The sequence below is a fragment of the Mus caroli genome, unplaced genomic scaffold (assembly GCF_978045245.1).
Source record: "Mus caroli unplaced genomic scaffold, Mus_caroli_1 scaffold_19, whole genome shotgun sequence".
NCBI lineage: Eukaryota > Metazoa > Chordata > Mammalia > Rodentia > Muridae > Mus > Mus caroli.
In genome coordinates, this window is record NW_028227274.1 from 10,653,630 (window position 1) to 10,680,033 (window position 26,404).

At 42.5% G+C, this 26,404-nt stretch overlaps 1 long non-coding RNA gene across 1 annotated transcript in view; it reads left to right on the forward strand.

Annotated features, from left to right (window-relative positions):
• Nucleotides 1–21,025, forward strand: part of LOC147000223 (uncharacterized) — a 33,908-nt gene extending 12,883 nt beyond the window's left edge. Inside the window, exons 2-4 of the long non-coding RNA XR_015046036.1 lie at nucleotides 8,719–8,970; nucleotides 16,129–16,215; nucleotides 20,972–21,025. This is a non-coding gene — a long non-coding RNA (uncharacterized LOC147000223). The remainder of the gene's footprint in view (nucleotides 1–8,718; nucleotides 8,971–16,128; nucleotides 16,216–20,971) is intronic.
• Nucleotides 21,026–26,404: the final 5,379 nt, after the last annotated feature.

Consider the following 26,404-nt stretch of genomic DNA (forward strand, 5'->3'; position numbering starts at 1 on the left):
TCTTCATCACAGTTTAGCTAAATAGTTAGCGAATTGTCACTGACTTTGACTTACATGTGCTGCCTGTGTCCTCTTCCAGATCATTGATAATATTTTTTTTTTGTTTTCACAGAGGCCAAAGGGCCTTACTAGTAATGTGCAGAAGTCCAAACATTATGAACCAGCCAAGGATATACCCTCCTTTATATCCTTCCTGGGCCTGCCAAAGAGGTCACAACTTTAAAAACTATTTCCCCCGAAGGACAAGAGGGATCAGTCCAGTCTTTGGCACTGAAATGCATGTTGATGCATGTTCTGTGTCTCTCATGTGCTGGGGGAATGTTGTTTGTATGAATATGGGTTCATGGCCGGTCAATGTCTTCCTCAGTCACTCTCCACATTACTTTTTTGAGGCAGGGTCTCTCACCAAACCTATCTGGAAGTGAGCTTCGGGGTCCCACTTGTCTCCTCCTCTCTGGGACTACATCATGTCTGACCTTTACTTAAGTGAGTGCTGGAGATTCAAACTCGGGTCCTCACATTTTCCCAGGAAGGACTTTATCCAGTGAGCTGTCTCCTCAGCCTCAGGGCTCTATCTTGAAGTAGAATTTTCCTGGGGCTGAGGGTGAAACTCCTGTTTGCCCTTCCTGGGCTCTTAGCTCCTTCTGAGGGGACCTCTGTGAGCTATAAGGACGAGGAGCCAGCCCTGGTTCAGGACAGAGGCATGCGTTCGCCACCCTGCCATGGATTAACGTGTATTTGCCACGGGTGAGCTGTTTGTAATTAACATGTGCTGTGTGGTTTTAATCATTCTTTAATCTGTTAAGCTATAAAAATTTATAGTGCAATTTCAGAATTGAGGGGGAGAAAGACTAAATTGCATATCGTGGGCCTTAAAGTTAACCCATTTCCCAAGATCAGAATTGCCGAGGGAGCATCCACAGAGGCAGCCTCTGTGCAGTTCGGCTGTCTTTTCTTGGTGGCCTTACTCTGTCCCTTACTTAGACGTCATTGGAACCCAAGTACTATGGTTGTGCATCCTACAGTCTCAGCATTTGGAGCTGAAGCAAAATATCTCTCGCCCGTTATTTTTCAAATAAGGTCTTTCAGTCTCATTCATTCTCTACTGGACTCTTAGATAACCTGATACTGGCATTGAAACTAATTTTTTCCCATGTTTTTTTCCTCTTTGGATATTAATTTGGATACATTCTATTGTTTTGGATTCTCATTCACTGATTCTTCTGCTAGGCCCTTTAGTGAAGCTTTCAGGTGTCATTATTTTAATGTATTTTATGTGAAAAAAATGTCATTGGAAACTGGAAAGTTACCTCTCCAAAGAAAGTAAACAAGACAGTACACGGCGCCTTATAAAGTGAAGAGAAGAAAAGAACGTTAGGCAAATACCAAACTACTTATTTTATGATTTTTAAATGTCATTTTTTTTGCTCCAATATTGACTTTTTTATGGAGGATAAAGTATAGATCTGCAGCACTGGAGAGGCCAGGGCTGCCTCTCTTCGACACAGCTGGCCAAGCTAAGATCTGAAGTCATGGCAATTAGTTATCAGTTTCTTAGTATAGCAGACTAGGCTACAGAGAAAACTCTGTGAGGTGACCCCTGGGGGTGGGGGTGCTCCACTAGGGAAAGGGCTAGACTGGGTAGCAAAGGAGTGCACAGCAATATCCCAATCTTGTTACAGTGAACAGATGTTGCCGCCGGCAGTCGCTTGCAAAAAGGAAATATAGTTCAATCCCTTATTTGTCTGACCAGCTTCTCCGAGAACTGGCTTTGAGGCAAATTATTTCAGGTTGCACAGGCTGCTAAAAGGCAGTGGAATTGGAGGCTTTCGTGGTCCTTGGCAACCTGAGGCCTCAGAAATGATTCTGTGAGGAGCGAGAGGGGTTGAGCTGGGGTCAGGAGGAGACCTGAAGCCAGAAACCAGGTCACAAGGCTGGAGGCAGTGGGGAGGGCAGCTCTTCAAGGAAAAAATTCTTCATGTAGCTAAAGGGAGCTGATGAGCTCTGTGCAGGAGAGAGATCAGCCTCGGAGAAGGGGTTAAGAAAGAGAAAACTGAGTTAGCAGTTCCCTTACCCTCTGCTAGGACATGGGGTGTTCATGCTGGCTACACTAAGATGAGTTGTTTTAAAGAAATGTAGATTGAATGAGGTAAATTGAATTTACAGAGTCAAAAAGAAGTTAATTCATACCAAAGAGGTTTGGAGGGTGGGGAGGGGAGTCTTTTGTTTTGTTTGGAAAAGAGCAATTTTAAGCTGGGTTGTATGAACTAACTTGTTTGCCAACCCATTTGAATGGAGAGACATGTCTACAATACTTTCCTGATTTGGTTTGCCAAGAAGCAGTTCCCAATTAGAAGATGAAGACAAATACTATGTATGACAAATGGATAATTACTAAAATTTTGAATCTGTTCTCTATCTTGCATTCTTGATACAACTGCTTCTACCATTGCGAGCCCTTTGCAAGCAATGTTACCAGGAACAGTTAACACTAAAATCAATGTTAAGTATGGATATTCATTTGTACTTTTGCTAACTGATGTGCACGGTACTTCTGTGTGAGTCTGTCAAGTCACATGTCTATGTAAGCTAGATGCCAGGAGTGATCTAAGAGCTTTACAGTCTGGGGTGATAGCTCAGTGGAGAAGTGCTCTTGATCCTTAAGCATGGGGACCTGGGACAGAATCCTCAGTCCCCACATAAAACGTAAAGCATGGCCCCATGGGGATTGTTGGGCTTGTTGAACCTGTGAGTTCCTGGTTCAGTGTGAGACTGTTTCAGGGGAATAAGGCAGAAAGCAATATGGCAGGACACGCAGTGTCTTTCACTGGTCTCCCCAACTGTACAGTTATCCTCCCAATATAGGTACCTCCCCCACCACACACACACATCTCCATGTGCACAAACACACAAATAAACATTATGAATGCTGTTGGAATGTCTAGTACATTAGAATCCTTGGATTTCATATAGGAAACATTGTGGCCTTCTCTCTACATATGAAGAAACTGTAGCCCAGTGAAGTTACATGGTGTAATAAAGTCAGAGAAGGAAGAGCAAGATTGTGATTTCAGAGTTTGGTCTCCTACTGGTAATATTAATTTCATTTCATGCCCTTTCAAGTAGTTAATGTCATCATTTCCATTGTATATAAAAAGACACTGAGACCTAGAGATTAAATAGTGAAGATGATTTGGTGGAAGAATCCAGGACTCAATGCAAAGTTTCTTGCATTGCACCTTAGCTAGCAGGTAGCCATACACTGTGTTTCTTTAAACCTGTGCTTTTCAAACTTTAATGTACATGTAACTTGAATAAGGGCCTTGCTGGATGTGGCCTCTGACTCCCTAGGCTTGAAGTGAAGTCCAAAGTTCTGTGTTTCTACACAGCTTTCTTATGTCAAAGCCACAAGCTAAAGCCCCAAACTGAGAGTCTGTTGCCTGTTAGGCTCTGCTCCTTGATTATCAGAGTTACAGTCTGAACTCTGAGAGCCATGTGCCCAAGCTGCCCACTACCATGAGCTTCCACCCACTGGGGTTGGGGTGCTGCTGGGGTGGCCTGAAACCGGTTTAACCTGTTTCTAGAAACTTATTGATGCTGTGGGTGACCTTGATCTCATCATAATTTCATTATAAAGATGAAAACACTTATGCTAGAACCAATGCAGGTCTAACCAAGCCTAAATTAGGTGGAATGGGGCAATCTTGATCCCTGAAAATCTCCCTTCTGGTGAAGCTCTGTTGACAGTACTCCATAGCCCTTCAGAACCCAGTCCTACAAGAAACCCAGACCTCAGTCCTGATCAGGAGAAGCCTCCTTTGGGGTCCAACCTTCCCCTGCTGTACTCACTGGCAATGAAAAATGTGTCTTACCTGCTCCCAGCACTGATTGACAACCATATATAGCTTGGAATTTATCCATGGAGTGTTGGGAACTGCCAAGACATATATTGCTGGGCCATGGTTCATGCCTTCTGTAGGGCTTAGGAGTGGGACCATTAAAAATAATTAAGTTCTGGCCAACATTTATAGCTTTTGCCAGCACTTAGAGCATTGGTTCTCAACCTGTGGGTCGAGACCCTCCTGGGAGTCATATATTAGGTATCCTGCATATCAAATATTTACAATACAATTCATAACAGTAGCTGTAGTGTTTTGAATAGAAATTGCCCCACAGGCTCAAGGAGTGGCACTATTAAGACATGTGGCCTAGTTAAAATAAGTGTGGCCTTGTTGGAAGAAGTATACATGGAGGGGGAAGGAAAGGGCTCTGAGGTCTCCGAAGCTCAAGCCAGGTCCAATGTGCCTCTCTTCCTGCTGCTTTCAGATCCAGATGTAGAACTCTCATCTCCTTTTCAGCACCATGTCTGCCTGCACGCTGCCATGCTTCCTCTCATGACGTCTCTGAAACTGTAAGGTAGCCCTAATTTTCCTTTATAAGAGTTGCCGTGGTGGTCATAGTGTCTCTTCACAGCCATAGCAATCCTAACTAAGACAAAACTACAGTTATGAAGGAGCAATGGCATGATTCTATGGGTGGGGGTCACCACAAGATGAGGAACTGTATTAAAGGGTCACTGTGTTAGCCAGCTGAGAGCCACCGACGTACTGCTTGTGTCTTTGAGAGAGGTAAGCAATCAGGAGGCATATTTGGCTCGGGATTCTGCAATGTAGCGTGAGCTCACTGTTTCCTTTCCTGAGGCGCCACATTGACGTCCATTGAAATTCAGGGAGTTTCTTCCCAAAGGAGAACCATTTTGTTCTTTAATTTACTTGAATCCATATCATTATCAACTTCACCCCAAATGTCATCATTTTACCCATAAAGTAGCTCTTTAAGTGACTTTTACATTCCTCTCCTCTTGATTTGCATTTATGTCCTTTTGTTCTGATCTATCTAATAAACTCAAATTGATCATTAACTAAAAATTTATAAGACACCAGCTTTAATACTTCATACGGATGGCCCCCTTAATCACCTACCTTTAGAACTAAACATGGAGGTTCATTGTGTCCATTTCTCTTTTAACAAAAGATACTCTCTGTAATCCATTACCTTTATTTCCTGCACTTTCCACATCTCTATCTTTACTCTTTCTTTTCTCTCCTCTGTAAACACCATAACTGGATTTTGAGCCTCAAATCTATATGTCAACTGTGGCTTACTCAGGCCCCAAGAAGGCAAGAATACAATACCCTGGAATTCACAATTTATGCCAAGCCCCAGCTCAGCCTAGATTCTACTGCCAACTGAGCTGAAAATTGAAATGCTGGCTCTGTCTATGGACTCTGATTCCGTGCCTCTGTTGTGTTAACTAATTCATTACTAACCCTAGCTTGAGTGTTCCTCTTACCCAAAAGCATCTCATACTAGAGAATTTAAATTTTCTTGCAAACTCTTTCTTTCCCTCATTGATCAAACTTATCCAGGGTAACAAGGCTTTCCCTATGGATATGAATTTTCTCCCACATTTTGTGGTACCCTCAAACAAAGCTCACAGGCACACTACAGTCATTCATTAATGAAAATATGCAAAGTGCACAAATCCTTCCAATGGAAAAAGCAAGGCAAAAGGCAAATGAGGTAAACTGCATTTCTTAATCCGCCCTGGGACAGCTTAAGGGGTGTTACATGTTAACATGCAGCCAAGTCTCAAGATGATGGGAAGATTCCCATTAGAGCCCAGAGCAGTCACTGTAGAAGGAGGTCCACCCTTCTCCACACAGAGGCAGTCCTTCCAATAACCACTGATGTATCCATAACAAGAAGACCTCAGAGACATTGTTCAGTGGGTGAGATGAAAGGACAAATAAAACAGAGTTACCTTAACCAGGCACACTCTCAACTAGTAGCCAATTAACGCTTCTATGTCTTTGTTTATAAGCAGCTATCTCACTTGTAAATACAGCCATTATAATGATTGGCATTTGAAATGATTACTCCTGACATACTCTGTGCCTCATTTATTCTGTCACCCAAAAATCCAGCCTTGATATATTTGAATTATAGTTATTCTTCGGGGTTTCTTGAGGTCATACCTTCAGAGATGGTCAGTAGTCCCTTAAGATAACAAAAGGCAGGAGCCACAGGCCTCTCATCCTTCCAAGGTCCCCTCATTTCTTTTTATTTGTGTGGGTTTTTTGTTTGTTTGTTTGTTTTTACTTTCCACCATTTTAGCAACCCATATTCAGTAGCAATCTGAATATAGTATATGGAAGATTACAGAAATGAGCAGTTCAGAGGGTATAAGTTCCCATTGACATCCGAAGCTGCTGTTGCCCATCTGGCCTGGGATGTGAACCGCCCCTCTGTGACAAGTGTCTATACTGTATAGGTTGCATGCCCATGAGTTAATAGAACAGCCACCTCTGTTATTAAACTGTTCAGGCATCACATTGCTTATATCCAGGTTACCTTCTTTATCTATAAATTGTCTCAAAACACAAGACTAGTGATATAGGGAGGTGCTAAGGCGTAGGAAGCTATTTTAATGCTGGTTCTCAATGGTCAATGCTGTTGTAGCAATCAGAGTGTCTATAGGGTTCTGTGTATTCATAGTTTCATATACTGACCGAGGATCCTGGAATGTGTCTTCCACAGATTGGGGGGCGGGGTCAACTGTAGTAAGACTGGCATTTCTGGGATTCTATAATATCGATCACCCAGATTCAGGCGATGAGTCTCTCTGTGCCTGCCCACTGCCTTCTGTCTTCCATAACTATGGTGTTCTTAGTTTTTAGCTCAGCTATTCCTCTAGACTCTGGATTTCAGGCTCCCCTAAAAACAATTCTTCCCTTTATTTGGAGTACTCAAAACAAGCTGCCTAGTTCACTAGCCAAATGGCTGCCTTGCAAGGATTGCACAGTTAATACAAAAATGTAACCCATGTTCCTATTCCTGGACTTTTGCTCTGTGGAAGCTCAGTGAGCGTGAGGTGCAAATGTTAATTATTTTAAAAATTGAAAGAACCTCCCAAGCTTTAAGATTCTCTAATCTCAATTCACCTTGATTCAGGCAGTGATTAAATGGTCTGGCCATGTTGGATGCTTCTTGCCTGCAGGACCACCAGCATCGCCCTTCAGTCCTCTGATAACTGATTCATGCCACTGTTCAGTGCTTCTGCATATTTAAACCTCAGGAAGGGTGCCACACATCAGGACCTACAAAACCCATTAAATGCCTTCATGGGGTCAGGGAAGAGTGGCCCAAGGTTAATGTGTTCTGGTCCCTGCTCTCTTTTCGCGTGTCTCTCCTCTATTGTGCTGAGTATCAAGTCTGCAGGAAAGTGTTGTGACCAGAATACACAATCCAGATTCCCCCAGCATGTGACTGACAATGCTATTCAGCAAACAGTCCAAAAGAATGCCAGCCAAGAGTGCTCAAGCCCAGGGCAGCCATGAGATCCTGGAGGCAATTATCACACCGAGTCTGTTCCTCCCTCTGCTAAAGCATAGTATCAATAGTATTTCTGAAAGTTCACGAAAGCCTCTCTGCACAGGTCTCAAAGGGCATGTGAACCCAGCCTCCAGAAGCCCTGCACTTCTACTTGGCAGAACCTTTGAGGCTCCCTGCTTTCAGCAGTGACAAGAGAGCGCCACATTTCTGACATCCTCTCTTGTCTGATTCAACTCAGTGAGCCAGGGTGACTTGCTGAAAGTTGTTTGTTGTCTTTACCAAGATGGGTGACAATGGTTAAAGCCACACATGTGCATCCAGATAATGTTCCCACTGGGGAGACACATATGTAAACACATTAATGTATATATTTAATTGGGTTATAATCTATTGACCATAGTACTAAGACACTGAGCAAGCAATTAACAAAACAGCTTTGACTAAATATAGTTAGCTCTAAATATAGTTGGTTAATTGGTATTTAATATGCTTATTAAATGTCAATTAAGTATCTTTAGCAATGAATTGGTAGCTAATTAACTTACTATAGCTAGCCAGTTACTTGACATTTGAACAGCTAAATATTCTCTACAAGTTTAATGTTTTAATAAGAAACAAATTATCCATGTATTGCTCATGAATTTTTCAGTTAGTTTAATGAGATTTAAATGTACCTTACAACTTGGATGCATGTTTTTCTTATAATCAACTGGTATTTTACATTCCACATCTCTTTTAAACTCAGAGGGCTGCTCATAGGAGAAGAAAAAGCTGTGCAATTATTCTGAAGAAATATTCTAATATTGGTTATATCATCGGACACTCAGTTAGTTCATGGATCAGGAGCCCCATGGTCTTTGTCAACTCCATGGCATTGAACCCCATGGAATCAATGTTGTTTGTGGCTGGGCAGATGGCTCACTGGGTAAAGTATTTGTTGTGCACGTGTGACGACCAGAGTTTGGTTCCCTAGCACCCACATGAAAGCAAAATCTAGGCAGCATTAACAGTCCTGTAACCCCTGCCTTTGAAAGGTGGGGACCAGGGATCCCCAAAGCAAGCTAGCTAGTGAGATGAGCCATATTGGTGAGCTCTGGGTTTGATCAAGAGACTCTGCTCCAATAATAAGATGAAGCCCAATATCAACCCTGGACTTCATATACATGTAAAACATACATATCACAATGCACGCAACACATACAAACATTCACACATACATAGGTGCACTTGTGTAGATACACACAAATGGAATTAAAGTCTTAAAAAGGTGTACTGTATAATCATGCTAACTGATTTCATGTGTAACTCTTCTGTGTTATCCAGTTTCATTGCTGCCATGACGGATACCTGAGAAAAACAACCTAAAGGAAAGAATTACAGACTTTGGTTCACTGAGATTTCAATTCCTGTGTCCTTGGCCCTGCTGGTTCTGGGTCCATGCTGCAGTAGAATGTCTTGCTGTCCAGAAGGTGTGGAGGAGAAGACTGCTGTATCCCATGAAGACAGGAAGTAGGGAATGAGGGCAGGGCTGCAGACCACCTTCTGTGACCAGCCAGGGGAAGACATATGTATCAGGTAAGCCTTGAAGGCAATGCTTCATATTTAAAGCATAAAGTCACTTTAAGATAACACATGTTTGGGGTCTCTAAATCATATAAACTCCATCTTAACGGATTCCTGACTGGGAGGGACAGCTTGGTCTCAAGGTACCCAGGCTGCTCTTCAAACAGCAAGCCTCAGGCTCTATCTCTACCTACTCCTTCCCAAGGTTCTATTTACCTCATTAAGTTGACCACGTAGCAAACTGTTGCTGTTACATCCTGAAACTGTTGATCTGTGACTGTCTCCGGCTTGACTGTTTTAGATTAACTTAGTTTGTGGTCTTAAGTGATTTCTGTGTCCATCTCTGTTTGTCTTTCAAAGGCTAGCCCATGATTTATAGCATGGCTGCTTGCTTATGCTGCTGGTGGTGTGGAGCAATGAAAGCATGCGTGCCGTTCTGTTAGCTTGTTTTACACACTCTGCACTTCATAAACAAGGGTTCTTTTATTAAACACTTGCAATAATTCTAGTGCCAATTACCCTCACTCCACTAGAGCTTTCACACACCTCCAACATATGCTCTCCTTAAGCTAGAAGGGGAAATCCATTCAACGGGCAGGAGGGGCTCAGTGCATCTCCCACAAAAATTGCTGTTGAATCATTTTGAAATGATTTCATGGCCTGCGTTTATTTTATTTTTTTTCTAAGTTTTTATGGTTTCAAACTATGGCCATTATTACTGACTAATTGATAGAGGTTTCAGTCAGCCTTTATGGTGGCAGCTTAGCTCAGGTTTGTTTCCAGGGGCAATATACATTGTTGAAGTTAATTGTTCCCCGGCCACTTTTTCCATATGGCAGAGTGAGTCTCTCTGTAATAGCTTTGGAATGATTTATCTAGCATTTGTCATTATCCCTTGGATGTTTCTTGGGAAGTCTCACAGATCTTTTGGGGGCCATAGGACCAAAGTGAAGATATTGCACCTGCTCGTCCCAGAGTCTCCCATTGCCTCACTGTGATCACACACGTGGAGATGTCTTGATAACGTTTCTCTACAGATGAAGTAGATCGCTGTTATCCTTATTACCGTTGTTGATGTTATTGTTGTACAGGTGCAAAAATATCCCTATTTTGCTATTTATAAATCTTCCCCTCTGGACCCACAGCTAATGATTACTGCTCTCTTAGTCATCTGTTGACATATTTGGAGTTCTCAGTTCATGTTGGAAGCTACTGCTGTTTTCAGAGAAAGTGGAAGAAGCAAGGGCTTGGGTACCGATGTCGTAGGCTGGAGCAGCATGGTAAAGAAGCTGAAGCCAGATGCAAATCAAAGAGATGTAGTCTCAAGCTCACTTCTACATGATGGAGTCCAAAAAAGTAACTTATAGCTTTGATTTCTGCTTCTTTAAACAGGCAATAAACAAACAAACAAACAAACGAACACTGGCATTTATCATGTAGGACTGATGAGCACTAGAGGGGTGCTATGCTTAAAGGATTGACCTTGACAGCTTGTAAACGCTCTCAAAAATAGGCCAGGAGCTGGACAGATGGCTCAGCAGCTAAAAGCACGTGCTGATCTTCCAAAGGACCTGAGTTTGATTCCCAATACCCGTGTAGAATAGCTCACAACCACTTTAACTCTAGCTCCAGAGGATCCAGTGCATTTTGGGGGAGGGGTGGCTGCATCTACATCTACACACGTTGTCCTATACCTACCCACAGTAAGTTATAAATAAAACTAAAGCCTAAGCCAGATGGTCAAGTACCTTTCAGTGTGAGTGCTTTCCTAAGTTGTATATCCTAAGATAACCCAAATCCCATGAGACTCAGTAGAAAAGGAAAGCAAAGTACGTTTAAAAGCATACTCTGGTCTTATTACCATCTGATGAAGAAGTTTGCAAATGAGAAAAAGCCTTGTGCTGGATACACTGAGCTTGAAAACATTGGCCATCAGGACACCTGGCCATTTTATTGATGCTCCCTAAGTCATATAACTGTGCAATTTTCTTCCATAGTTCTGAATAGCAAACCAACTAAAATACAATGAAAAAGTGTCAATATTTGGAGAAGAACCATGTGTTGAAAATGTTCACAAATGTATTCCTGGGTACAGAAGACCACTAGAACAAAGGCATAAACATTTTTCTACCTTCATACAATGAGATTCTGTGTAGAAGATGTACACACACAGCGATCTTGTTCAAGGCAAACAAATATGTGTGATTTTCACCAGGATCACATCTTTGCACTCAAAAGAAGCTGGACTCACCAAAGCTGACTGCTTCAACAGAGCCTTAGAGAGTCCTTACTAGACTGTGTCAGCTCATTTATTGAGGGGAACACCTTAGCTTAAAAAGAGAATGACTTTATGCTCTGAGTTTATAGTATACACACACACATAGACGCACACACACACACACATATACAATGCACACACACACACACACACACATGCACACAGACACACACCCCTACTCCAAGATGAAAATAAGAACAATTCAATCACCCAATATTGGGAATCTGCTGTAGCCAAGCATGCATTGTGCTAGGCTCTGGGGAATGGATGATAAAAATGAGCCTGTGAGCTCTCAGTGGAGACAGAGGCTTATAAATGTTTCCTTTTTCAGTACAATACATACAAATAGGGCTTTGAAAGCTCAAAGGGTTACAGAGTACAGAGAAAAGGGGGGGTGTATTGGTAAAAAAATACAATTCAAATATATATTACATTATACACATATATTATATTTTATATGCTATATATGCATATACATATATAAATATATGTTGTGTACTGGATCTTTGGGAATTTCACATCATGAACCACGATTCACATCATGTACCCGGATTGTACTTACTTCCCAGTTTTTCCATGTCTGCCCATACTCTTGTGACTTCCCCCAAACATTTTAAATTAAAATAAAAACAAGTCCAACTTGTGTTATTTATATACTTCACTGGGGCATTTCAAACTCTCAGTGGCCTGCCCTTTAAATAGAACTGACTTGTTCCCCTCCCCTACTCCTGTCAGAAGACTTCCGTTGTGGAGAGCTAACTTCAGTATCTCAGTCACATGTCCTAACGTCCGTTCTCCTTGATAGTTTCTTGCCTAGGAGTGTTACTTTTGGGGGTGGGGCAGGGGAGGGGGATAGGGATGTCCACAATTCAGTTTTCTTAACCTAATGCTATTTGCACGTTATAACAGTAGAATTGCAAGACCCATCCCTATGGGATTTAAAACTCTTGCTATATTCTGCATATTTGTTCATATTGCCACAAATATTAGCTGGAGAGACTACAGTCAAGATGGAGTGAAGTGATTGGGGTGATATTTCCTACTTCTACTTGGTTGGTTGTTGAATTAAAATGAGTAGCTATTTTATATTAAGTGATGGTATTTTATTTATTAATTAATTAACATATTAAATTCACAACTAAGAAACTTACGTGGTGCCATATGCTTGTTATATGTAATATTAACTAATTGTTCACAACTGCCTGGCAAACTTCATTGGCATTGACAAGTACCAACAAGCTCTCTCCCTCTGTCTTCTTTCCCACTAAAATATTCACAATTACTATCGCTACTTAATGTCTGGGCTCACATCTATTATCCAAACAATTCTGCTGTTTCTCTGAGACTTCCAAGGTACCTGGACTATAGTGGATGCCCTGATGCCAGCTGGATGTTCTCAATGCCTTCCCTTTTGTCCATTTTCCCTTTATAGTATTCGTCACAGATTTTTAAGTTTGCTTTTTAAAAGACAGATCAGTTCATACCCATGCCTTTGCTGAGAAGCCTTCTGTGACCTCTGATGAATAACTGAGCAAAGCCTGAATCACTTAGCCTAGCATTGAAGACCTTAAAGGCTTTGATAGCAACCTAGTTGTCCTGTTTTAAACCCAGCTTCTCTCTGCATTGTACACCCAGATGCCACCCTTACCTATAGATACAGTTCTTTATGCCCAAGCCTTCTATTTGTATGAATCTTAAGACCATCTTGTCACCTTGCTAAGATTTTACCAGACCCTCTCTCAACAGTTAACCTTAGGAAGCCTTACTATGTCATGCATTGTTTCCATGGATACATGTAGACAAGTTTCTACAGCATCAGGAAGCTCTTTATTGTTCCACTAGTAACCATTTGTGAGTATCTCTTTTTCTTCTTGTTTAGTGTCCATATAGAACAGGAAGTGTATGAATCATGTATACCAAGGACCCATCAGAGCCCAGTGTCCAAGTTCATAACATATAATCATGTAGTATTATTGTCATTTTACAGAAGAGATCTAGTGTTCAGAGACATTGATAAACCTGGATAGTGTCAGTGAAAGGGATAATACTAGAACCCTTGGATATATTTTATAGTGTAAACAGTTCAGTCTAATATCTACAGATTTCTGGTTTTCCATGATTCAACGTGTATTCATTTATTGTTTTTACGTAGTCCAAAATCATAGGCATAGTATTACCTTCATAGGGCACCATAATAAAGTCCTATGGGAATAGGTCCCTGGGAATGCTAAATAAAATGCACTTGTTTGCCTACAGTTCTGGAGGCTAGAAGTCCAAGATCAAAGTATTAGTAGGGTTGCTTTCTTCTGAGGACTGTCCTCTTGGCTTGTAAGTAGATGGTTCCCCCACTCCCTGTGTCTTCACATTGTCTTCCTTCTCTGTATGGCTGTGGCCTACTTTCTTCCCATAAGGGTATCCATCATACTGGGTCAGAACTTGCTCAATGCAATTATAGTGCTTGTGTGTATGTGCGTGTGCACGGTGTGTATGTGCATGCATATATCTGTTTATGTGTATGTATGTATAGAGTTCAAAGATCCATGTTATATTCTTTGACTATTGTTTTCTACATTAAATTTTGAGGCAGGGTCTCTTATTGAACTTGTAGGTCACCAATTTGACAAGATCTTGTAATCCTCAAGTCTCCACCACCATTCAGTGCTGGGATTATAGCACACACTTCCATGCCCGACTTGAGTGCTAGGACTCTGAACTCAGGTCATCATACTTGCACATCTATTTAGCTATGTAAAAAAGATTCCTTTTAACAGAAGCAGCTGACCCCTGTTGTTGAATTAGGGAAGGCTGAAAGAACCTAAGGAGAAGGGCAATTCTGTAGGAGGACCAGCAGTCTTAATTGATCTGGACCCCCGAGATCTTTCAAACACTGGACCACCAAACAGACAGCATACACCAACTGATATGAGGCCCCCAACACATATACAGTAGAGGACTTCCAGGTCTGTGTTCATTCAGAGATGATGCACCTAACCCTCAAAAGACTGGAGGCCCCAGGAAGATTAGAGTTCAGGTGGGGTGGGAGGTTGGGGACATCCATGTGGAGGCAGGGTGGGGTGGGGAGAAGGTGTGGAATGTGGAGCAGTCTGAAGGTGGATGGGGAGGGACGGGGAATGAAATATGGAGTGTAAAAATTGAATTACAAATAAAATTAAATAAAAAAATTCCTTTTAATTCAATCATATCTTTCAAGGCTTTATTTCCAAATATAGCTATTCTTCTGACATCAAAGGTGATTTGATTCAGTATGTCCCATAGATATCAAAATATGAGACATATAGATCCTATAAAATATCATAGTATTCTCATACCTAACGCACATTCCTACCTATACAGCTATTATACTAATCATTCAGGGAATAATGACAAGAAGAAAAGCCTGCACATCTTCAGTGTAGATGCATTTTTTCCACTAAATACTTTTTGGCTGTGGTTGGTTGAATCTGTGGACGGGGAGCCCTCAAATACAGACCAAAACTGTACAGTCATGCTCTGAGGTACTTAGGTTGAAGGATTTCAACATTTGAGTTCTGAGGAAATGCAACAGAAGATATAGAAAGCATCTCATAGGTGACCTTCGCTATGGCAAGTGCTAAGCCATTGACGATGACCCCTTTGACGTTCATAAAGCTGGCAACCATTTTGTACTTCCCCTTTCATTGACTTTTAGTATTTATGGGAGAAGAGAGACAGGGAAAACTACCACATGGGCTCTGTAGATAGTTTATTAGCTGATGGAGGTTAGGTCTCATCTCATCTCTCCAGCTTGTTGGCCCCTCCCCCTTTTATAGTTCAACCTCAGTGCCAGGATCTCCATTCAGCCAGCCCTCTGTACCTGCAGGCTTGGCATGCATGGATGCAATATCAGCATATTGAAACTGTCTTTTTCTTAACTATGGCTGGAACTGAAGAGACGACACAATCAATAAGGTGCTTATGACTTACCAGTGTGAGACCTTGAGTTCTTCAGAACACCTACAAAAAGCCAGGAGCAGTTGTGCATGTATTCAGTATTGGAGATGAGGAGTGAGACAGGAGGATGCCCAAGGCTTAAGACCAGTCACTCTCACCACTTCGTAGAGCTCTGTGTTTTGTAAGAGATTCCATCTCAAGAAAATACAATGGAGAGTGATTGAGGAAACACTCATTGTTGATTCCCCACCACCACACACACACATACACACCTGCATCCACACTAAATGCATAAATAAATAAATAGTCCATGTATGCACTTACGTTGTTTCAGTTAGGGTTTCTATTCATATGAAGAGACACCATGACCACAGCAACTCTTACATAGGAAAGCATTTAGTTGGCGTGGGCTTACAGTTTCAGAGGTTAGTCCATTATCATCATGACAGGGAGCATGGCCACATGTAGGCAGACATGATGCTGCCGAGGTAGCTGAGAGTTCTGCATCAGAATCAAATTGACAAAAGGAAGGAAAACAGGCTGGGCCTGGCTTGAGCACTTGAAACTTCAAAGCCCACCTTGAGGGACACACTTCCTCCAACAAGGCCACACCTACTCCAGCAAGGCCACACCTCCTAATAGATTCACTCTCTATGAACATGTGCAGACCCCTTTCATTCAGAGCACCACACATGTACATACTTTACTCCGTTTTTGTCTTTATCTCTTAAGCAATATAGAGCAACATTTACTTACATAGCCCTTTCCTCAAATTTGGTATCCAACTAATCTAGAGACAACTATGTGCAGGCTCTGTGCAGACACCTTGACATCTAGAGGAGGCCTGAGCATCAGCAGACTGGGGTTTCTTTGGAGGGTGGATCCTGATACTAATTCCCCAAAGACTGGCTATTAGAGTGCTTGCCTAACCACAAATGTGCTTGCCACTTTGCTACTTACAGATGTCCTCATATTTCCTGCTCAGGCTATGGATGGTTACCAGGGTAACATCAATGAGGTGAAGAGTATTGGCCAAATGCACAGGACAGGTGAGTGGATTATAAATTAGAGATTCTTTCTCTTCAGTGCCTGGGCCCTTTGTCTAACGCTGAGAATCATGGGACAAGGGGTTGTAAGGAAAAGCCTGGAAACTTTTCTCTTTCTAGTCAAAAGGCCAGATTTTCTCCTGCTTTTCTGAAGGAAACAGATCCTGTAAATGATGACAATATCAGTCACAGCCTTAATGCCCACATAAAAGAGCAATTGTGAGGTAGTCACCTTCTCTCGAGTCCCTGATGTGTCCCAACCACTTTTAAATCATCACACTCTTTCTTCTCCACAGCAACAGTGAGCCCAGAAGGCCAAACATCTAAAACACCCTCTCCCCAGGGCCACTTCTAACTCAATAAGAAAGTTTAAAACTCCTGACAAAGTCTCTCCTCTTTGTCTCGCTTTATACTCCCTCCAGCGTCTTCCTTTTCTATTTCCCTCTGTGATGTGAAGGATTGCGGCTTCAGAAGTACAATGTTCTAGGAATACTGGAAGACTCAAAGACCAAAGAGGCAATGAGCAAACACACCCGAAGGTCTGAAAGAATAGGGCTCTATAGACTGGCATTGGGTGTGACCTTGCCCTAGGGGATTCTGAGTGTACAAAACCAAATATAAGAAATTTGCACTAGGGAAATTCAGGCATAAACTGAACACATAGAGCTCTGGGAATGCCCAGCCCATGTCCAGATGCTGTCTTCAGCTTTTATAACCATCTCCATGTTCATCTTGTCCTTGAATTTTCTTATATATGTGTAACATACATGAAGCCCTCTGCTCTTAACAGAGAGCTAGTTGCTAAGTTCATCTTCTTCTCCCCCCCCCACTCAATCCCTTCCTTTTCTCTCCCTCCTAACTTTCACCCCCTTTCTTCTTTCTGTGCTAGAATGAGAAAGAAGAGCCTCACACATTCTAAGGACATGGACATTGATCAGTGGCTCTCAGACTTCCAAATGCTGTGGGCCTTTCACTCAGCTCCAGTGACTCCCCGCAACCATAAAATTATGTCTTGCAACTTCATAATTGTAATTTTGCTACTGTTATGAATCATAATGCAAATATCTTATCTACAGCATATTTGGTACGCAAGCCCATGTAAAAGGGCCATTCCCTCTCAAAGGGGTCTCGGCCCACAGGTTGAGAATCACTGTCATAGAGCACTCTGTTTGTAAGCAGACTGCCCCTTGGAGAGATTTTAAGAAGCCCCTGAGTATCCTCTGCTTTCTAATTTTTTGGAATACCAAGTCCTTTTCAGGAGGCCATAGCTCAGCTATCTGGCCTCTTGGTATCGGGTGAAAAGACCATTGACGAGAGGACAGGGGATTAAAACTGGAGCGTATCACCTGCTGAGGAATGTCAGCAGGAAGCTGACCTTCACAGGGGCATGCATGTGTGTTGTCTTAAGGATTTGAACTCAGAACAGCTAATGTGTCAAGAGCATTCTATCTAGAAAATCATGTCACTGTTGGGAATAAATCCTGATACTCTCTCCCAGTGTTTTCCTGAATATGTAGCTTTCAACTTCCTCTGTATTGCTGGGGAAATGCCGGAAAAGGGAGGACTTGGGGAGAGAATGCCACCACGCCAAAGGTCATGGGCAACAACAGAACCAGAGAGACGCTAGGAGCCTTTCTCAGTACCAAATGGGTCCAAAATGGGAGCTTCCTCAGGGGAGAAGGTGTATAAAAGGAATGAGTGCTTTGGAGAAGAAAGAGGACACAGGAGGGAACAAAGTCTATCTCCGAGGAGCTTCCTGTCCACATTAGAAATTTCCAGATATTCTGCGGTCATTGTTCTTGCATGGGAATGAGATCTTTTCGTTCACCAGGGCTAGGGTTACACCAGATATTCATGCCTTCCACTCTTCCCTCTGGTGTGAGTATCACAGGAAACCTGAAGTATTCTGTTGGCAGCTGTGTGTGTGAAGGCCATGTGCTTGATCTTCAGTAAACCAGCTCTCGGGGTTCCTGTTCCTTCACTTGGAGACTTGGGAACATGATGTGTTTATAGGTTTGTCACAAGGGTTGAAATGGATAAAGACACAGAGCCGGGTGACCTGTCTGGTGTGCAGGAGGCTCCCCAAGGGGACTGGATATGGAGAGAAGAGGCAGAGGGAATACTTCTAGGTCAAGATGTTGGACAGTTCTCTGTATCCAAATGGTGTTCCACAAATCTTAAAACTGATTGTCAAACTTTGCATTTGAGGAGGTACTGAACCCCAAGTATGGGTTTCTGTGTCCCCAAGGGTATGTCTTGGCTGGACTCACAAGACACCTTTCTCTCCAACCACTTGAGGACAGCAGTCTACCTGGATAGGTCTTCTAGTTGTCTTCACTGATGTCCCCCCACCCCCCCCCCACACACCTTATATATGGTTTTCTTTCTTTATGTGGTGAATTCTATTCCCTTCAAAGGCTAGCTCTTATGTATACTCCATTAGGAAACTTTCCTGATCTGAACTTGCCACACATTTAAAATATCTCTTTTCTGTGCTGACATAGCACAGATAAACACCCTCGTCTCTAGTCAATGTGATACATGAACCCCTTGACTTCAGCAATACTAGGTGTTGCAATATGAGGTGAACATGGATGGGCCAGAACTTAACACAGAAAGGATATTCAAAAAAGGGCTTTTAGTGACCAAATGCAAGTCTGAAGAGATGGAAATGAGAGAGTAGCTCTTTATTTTAGTTTGTGTTTTGAGTATTACAAATCCTATCCTGGCATTTTGCTGCTGACATACATCTCATGATGTATGACAAACAGCCATAGTAGCTGTTTAATAATTGCAAAGGATTTGAGTTATAGGCTGCATTCAGATGACAGGACCATAAAGTCATCCTACTGATACTGAAGGGCCTAATGACAGTGTTCACAGAAGGTGGAGAAGTTCCTAGAAATTTAGCCTCTTCTTGCAAATAGATATATCATGGTAGAGTTGTACAGAAGGAGCAAGTGTTTAACTCTTGTAATTAGGAAGAAATGCAGGGGAAGAGTGTCTGGATTCCACCCAATTCAACCTCCCTTCCCATTATTTGTGGAAATAATGGATATGTTGCTGTCAGAACCAGATGGATGGATCCCAGGGGGGAAACTCGCCAACCTGACTGTGGATCTGTAAATTGCTCGCCACTGAGAACTATCCAGGGCATACCTAGTTCACAAGAATTGGTTGAGTGACTTGCAATTATCATGATAATCAATTAGTTTATCGCTCCTGCTTTGTAGAAAACTTGCTTAAACATTGATGACCCATAGATACATAACCAGGGCTGAGACATGATGTAAGGTGTGTGGCCAGGGTGTAAATCTGTGGTTTAAAATCCAAGGAAAGAAAAAAAAGACACAGAGATGGAAAGGCAGGACAGAAAGACAGAAAAGAAGGATAAGAGGGAGGAAAGGAGGGAAGGAGGGAAGGAAGGAAAGGGTGGAATAAAGAAAAAAGAGAGGAAGGAAGAAAGGAAGGAAGAAGGAAGGAAGGAAGAAAGGAAGGAAGGAAGGAAGGAAGGAAGGAAGGAAGGAAGGAAGGAAGAAAGGAAGGAAGGAAGGAAGGAAGGAAGGAAGGAAGGAAGGAAGGAAGGAAGGAAAGGAAGGAAGGAAGGAAGGAAGGAAGGAAGGAGGAAAGAGGGAGGGAGGGAGGGAGGAAGGAAGGAAGGAAGGAAGGAAGGAAGGAAGGAAGGAAGGAAGGAAGGAAGGAAGGAAGAAGGAAGGAAGGAAGGAAGGAAGGAAGGAAGGAAGGAAGGAAGGAAGGAAGGAAGGAAGGAAGGAAGGAAGCAACTCTCAAACATGGCTGTGTCTGTTAATGAATCTCATTTGTCCAGGAATGATCCCGTGGATCCAGGGTGTTTTACCAGATAAGCTGCAGACTTGCAGATTCTGCATTGTCCCTCAGAGTCACTAACGGGAACCCAGATAGCTGTAACACAGCTCAGCTTCCAAGAAGTGCAGCCTGTTCATACTTACACTTCCCCACAGTATATGGTCATTGTTAGATGTGCACATCTCTGCCTAGATGGGAGTCTCTTTGTCCTTTATTCAGATGTGCAGTAAGGACACTTTCAGCACAGCATGACGATGGCAGCCAGGCCTCCCCACGATGAGCAGTCCCACAGACCAAGCATGAAGCAGCTACAAAAAGCCCCTTTGTTCACCATGCAATGACCATCTTTTGTCAAACAGACCCCAGAAGCTAAGGTACACACAGATCACTTTAAAAAAGAATTTCAATAATTTCTGAAAGACACAGTGTCCACTAGTTTTTGTGCTAAGTGGCAGTGTCAGGACAGCCTTAGAATCTATTGTCGTGGGCACCATCCACCAAAGGCCTTTAGGGCTAAGCTTAGGGGGAAAATGTAATGCTTGTGGTTTGTGTTTCATTGAAAACAGACCAGTTATTATTATCCAGGGTCCTGATGATGGCTGCTTTTGTGACACGGCTTGGTGGGGGGGTTGTGTCACAAAACCCCTGCCCTTTCCACAAAAGACGATGGCCGAGAGAGGCGGGGCTGGGGGAGCAGCCTGGCAGGCCTTCTTTTTAGCCTTCTGGGGAGGCAGCGTTGGGCATCCTGTATTCATAATGCTGAGTCTGAGAGCAAGATCTCACTTGAGTTGTTGGCAGGGAGGAAAATGAACATTGATAATTGAAGATTTGCCCGAATGCAAGCCAAGAGGGTGGCCTAGGTTATTGATCCCACTGAAACCCTACCCCTAGGGAATTTCTGATTACATCTTAATGTTTTTCTAATGTACCACAGCATCACGGCAGAAGACGGGCTTTACAGAGAAACCAAGTAAGACATCGTGGGCGGGACGGTGATTCACTGATCCTCAGTTTCTGGAAAATATGAAGAGGAAGTCAATAACTTGAGACTCATAAAGAATTTTGAGTTGCATTCTTTCTTTCACATGCCTTCCTCATCCGCAGATGGTCCTGTGTGCCTATCATGGTGAGTGGGCATCAGTGACCATTGGGGACCACAAGCTAAAACCCAGGCTTGCCTGGTCTATTGCATTGCTGCTAGGATCAACTCCCACAGTCATTCTCAGCTCTCTCCCTTAGTAATGTTTTGTTTACTCATTTTAATCATGCCAATGAAAACACTTAAACTTAATATGTGTTTACCTAAAGGCATGTTTTAAAGATTCATTTTCAGTACAGACTCTTCATCGTTAGTATCCCTTTCCATCACTGACTTCTGGTGGTATTCAAACCAGCCACTCTAAGGGAGGGACCAGCAGATGTCACTGTAGCTCTGCTCATTCATCTTGCTCTTGATGGAATTCGAGTTCTGGGTTTTTGGGCTCAGCTGATCACATTTCTTATTTAATCAAAGCATAATGCATCCTAACATTTGTAATTTGTGTTGCTGTTATTCTTCCATTGTGTGTGGAACTGGATGCTCATCTTCACAAACAGAGATGCAAGTCATACAAAGTCACCCCACACCCCCACAATGACGTGTGGAATCAAAGGACCTGCCGAGAAGCCAGCTAAGATAGAGACAAAAGAGCAATGAAGGGCATGTGCATGCAGACTCCCTGCACTGATGGACGAGGTCAGGATTGATGCCAGATACCTTCCTTCCATTCTTTAGAAACTCAGGCCAGAGGAAGTTCCCATGTCCCATAATGGCAAGACCCACTAGTTAGATACAAAGGAGGACAGGATTTGGAGATATAGTTAGTCTGTGGGGGTAAACTACAGTTCAGTATTGTCTGCACTAAGAACCATCTGCCTTCTTAGGAAAAAAAATAACTTTAGTCTTGGTTTGGTAGGATACAGTTTCTGAGAAGAACAGCATTTGATAAATAGAGACTGGCCATCAAATCAACAGTGGGACAAATTCTCTCCTAGAATTTTCACTCCACACTGGCAGAAAAAGCACACATTGAACTAAGAGACAAAGGGACCTTAAATCTTCATGGTACTTCTGTGAGGTGGAAGTGTGTGTGAGTTTGGTGAGGGAATGGAAGAGCCCTTGATGTGTCAGTCATGCACAGAAACAAAGATCATGAATGAGCAAGAAAGAGCGGTGAGCAGAGCCATACTGTAGAAAGAACTGTTCGTGGGGGCAAGCTTTCATCCAAGAGGAGACTCTTGGCAAATAACTCAATATACCTCTAGCAAGAGTTTGACTTATATGGCCTGCTATCTTTTCCTGACAGATACATTTTATAGAAGGGCCGTGTGTCTGAGATGAAGTATCAAAAGTCAGACTATCAACCAGAATCCTGCACATAACATACACAGCTGCTGAGAATTGAGCTGGATCATTCAATGGCATGGCCAATACTAGCTCACCAATACAACCAGCATTTTGACTTAATTTTTATCCCCAGTATTCAATCCAGTGTCATTTTTAAAAAATCAATTCTCAGAAGAGCAATTTTCTTGTCTCACCCTTCACTCTTCCTCCTTTACTACCCCTACCCCCTCTCTGTAGAGTCCAGAATTCAAAATGGTCTCAGCTCATGGTTGTTTAGATTATTTGTGCCTCTGTGTGATCACCTTTGTATCAAAGTTGGTACATCTATATGGCCAATAGAAAAATGATATGAATGTTCCAGCCACATATGTGAACATGTGGCCAAGCAAGCACTTTGCAGCCCCAGCCTCTCCTGGTAACTGCAGTATATACTGACATCTCAAATGTGACTGTACAAGGGATGTGAACTCTAGCTGAGCTGCTCCCAAATTCCAGACCCTTTGGCACTCTGAATGATTTACACATATTTAGGTTGTCTGAGAAAAGCAAAAGCAGGGTGAAGAAAGTCACACTCCTAAGAAACGGTTTAAGGACCCAGTCACACTGAGAGTCAAGATCATTGCCACGGAGGGTTCTAGTTTCCTGTTTGCCTTGAACATATTTTTATTAAGATTTTACTTTTATTTACGTGTGTGTGAGAGAGGAGAGGTATGTATGTGTGTGAGGTACAGATGCGCTCTCAGGCCAGAAGAGAGTGACAGATCCCCCAGAACTGGTGTGACAGAATATGGGCCACCATACTTGGGAGCTGAGACCTGAACTCAGATCTGCTGCAAGAGTAGTGCATATTCTTAACCTCTGAGTCATCTCTGCAGTGATCTGGCCCTGTCACTTTAAGTCACTAATTCTTGAGTAAGTTGTTACTCAGCAGACCATGTGTGACATTGTCTCCTCCTTTGTCCCTCTCTTTCCCTCTTTCCCTCTTCCCTCCTCCCTTCCCCCTTTTATGTCTCATTGTATCACACTCATCTGTCCTCCTGCAGAGCTTTGAGAGTTTTGCCATTGTTACCAGAAGCTACCTTGTGGCTAGCTTCTTAGAGACCAGGCTGCCCATATGATTTAGAGTCCAATAGTGCAGTCTTTTATGTCAGCCAATTAATTAACAAAACAAAGGAGATTCAGTTTCATGCATTTGTTATGAGTTCAGCATTGATATATGGTAATGGAATTTTTCTCAGGTGTTATCATATCAAGAAGATATTAAAGCCTCTCTATTACCACACCTTACAATAGTGAAGGGCATTTTTCATGATGCATAACAATGGGGTTGTGGTTTAATACACATCTGGGAGCCATGGTGGATAAAGCAAACAACTAACATTAATGGAGGTCAATGGGAAACAAAGTCGGCACAGTCCAAACATGGTGGCCAGAGTCAGATTTCAGCCAGAGAATGTGCGTCTGATGGGAGGCTGTAGAACTTCTAAACACTCCAGTGCTTTTAGCTGAGCAGAGATGGACACAGGCTTCTATGATCCTCACTCAGGGTGTTAACCATACACTCAGCAGCACCCCATGATAGTCAGCTTCCTTCTATTCTAATAAATACTTGAGAGACAGAGGGAATATGTATTTTGGCTCACTGTTTCGGGGTTTTCTGCCTACTTGTCCCTGCTGCTTTGGACTCATGGTAGTACAAGACATCTGGCAAGGTCACATGGCATGATTCTACTGACCTCCTGGATGGGAAGAAAAGAGAAAGAAGAAAGGGTCAGGGTCCCAGTGTTCTTCAAAGGATCCCCCTGGTGACCTATTCCTTCCAGTAAGCCCTACCTCCTGAAAGTTATTTTGTTTCTGCACAGCAGCACAGCTTGGGTACTGAGCCCTTAGGAGATGGATTATTAGCTAGGAATCTTTAAGATCCAAACAATTCTTCACCTCGTCAGCCCCTACCTTTTACATTGCATGAGTTCCTGGGAATATAGCACTGAACTTCAAGGGCAGATCATTTTTATGACTTTTTGCATGTTTGAAGCTCACTCACTCTTTCTCTCCCTTTGTGATGGTCACACTCACCCCAAACCTCTTATCACATGTTCAAGGACACCACCAAGGTATCACCCAAGTCTTATGCAGATGAATGGGGACTTAGATCATATTAAACAGAGCAATATTACTTATCCAAGACTCTGGTGAAGATAAAATGAAGAGCATCGAGGAATTTTTACTCTGATTAAAACCGCGTGAAATACTAGGTACCACCAGCAACTCATAAGACAAAATCAACTTCCCCCACACAGCAGCATGTGATTATAGTAATAAGGAGCAACAATAATAAGGATGAGGATGAAGAGGGCAAGATGGAGGAGAAAGACAGACAGCAGCTCTGGCGATTATCTATGGAGCATCATCTGTCAAGTATTGTTCTTCCAGAGTCACAGATATCATCTTATTTAAGCTTCACAAAACCTTAATGAAAGAGCCTATGCTTATCTTTACAACACAAGAGGGACACACAGACATTAAGTACTCCCATGTGCCCCGTAGTAACATTCTGATCAACCATGGACCACATAGAGGATGGAAGCCTATAACATGATAATGGAACTGAAACGCCTCCTACCTCCCAGTGATATTGGAGTCAGACTGTAATGAGTTACGTGAACAGATTTGAGATGATGTTGGTGAGAAGAAACATACTGTGTTACCATCCACATACAGTATAGCTCATATAACTATGCACAATCCAGTGCTTATGCCCAGGGGAGATCACTGAGTAATGTTCTTCAGTGATGACTATTTGGTAGATTCAGGTAATGTATCTTTTTAAATATTTTGCTACCATATTCAAGAACCTTGAAGCTGGATTATTATTATTATTATTACTCATTATTAGTGTTGGCCCTCACTTCTAGCACTTTTAGAATTGATGTAGAAATTGCAAAGCTGGAACTATGTAATGAAAGGTAGCAGAAATATGCTCAGGATAGCCAAAGAAAGAAAGCTCATTATAAAAGTGTGTGTGCAGCTTTAATTAGCATAAGATTCAGAGCTAAGAGCACTTGGTCATCAACAGCGACAGACTGATTCATGCTTCTGCCCGAAGAAAGAGATAATCTTCTCATTCATATCCAAAGATAGTCTTTTCATGTGACAGAGAGCATGGGATCCCTTTAGTATCTCCAGGTACTGGAGTGACAGTTCGGGATCAGTGTGTCCCAGAACTACAGCGTAAGCACCACTGATCCATGGTCAACCACATGTGTTGATCTGATATTCAACAAGGAAGCATGATTGTCTATTCACAATCAAAGAGCCACAACTGATAATAGAGATGACTAAGATCTCTGGCCCCTAGCCATTGGTGATAGAAAGGACTGGATTCAAATCCAAGCTTGTCGCTCCTTTGCTATGTGGTTGAGTTTGTGTGTGCTTGCGCGCGTGTGTGTTTCTTTCTTTCTTTTTTTAAATTACTTTAGTTTTTTACAGTTCAGTCGTTATGCCCCTCCAGGTCTACCCTCCAACAGTTTCACGTTTGAACTGCTGTAAACCTCAAAAGAGGTTGATTGCAATACCTATTTCATGGTGGTATCTTGATACCATGATTGTGGCCTAACTGAGAGCGTGGGCATTGTTGCGCAGAGCTCTATTCTTACTTTGACTGTTCCATGTGCATAAACTTGAGCAAGCTGTTTAACTGAACTGCATCTAATTCTTCTACAAAATGGTGATGATGTAGTGTCAATGGCTACTTAGACAGAGCAGTGTCCTCCTTATGTATAGGGGTACATAGAGTGGATTATACCCATTATTTTTTTTCCTTTTTTTAAAATTAGGTATTTTCCTCATTTACATTTCCAATGCTATCCAAAAAGTCCCCAATACACTCCCTCCCCACTCCCCTACCCCACCCACTCCCACTTTTTGGCCCTGGCGTTCCCCTGTACTGGGACATATAAAGTTTGCAAGTCCAATGGGCCT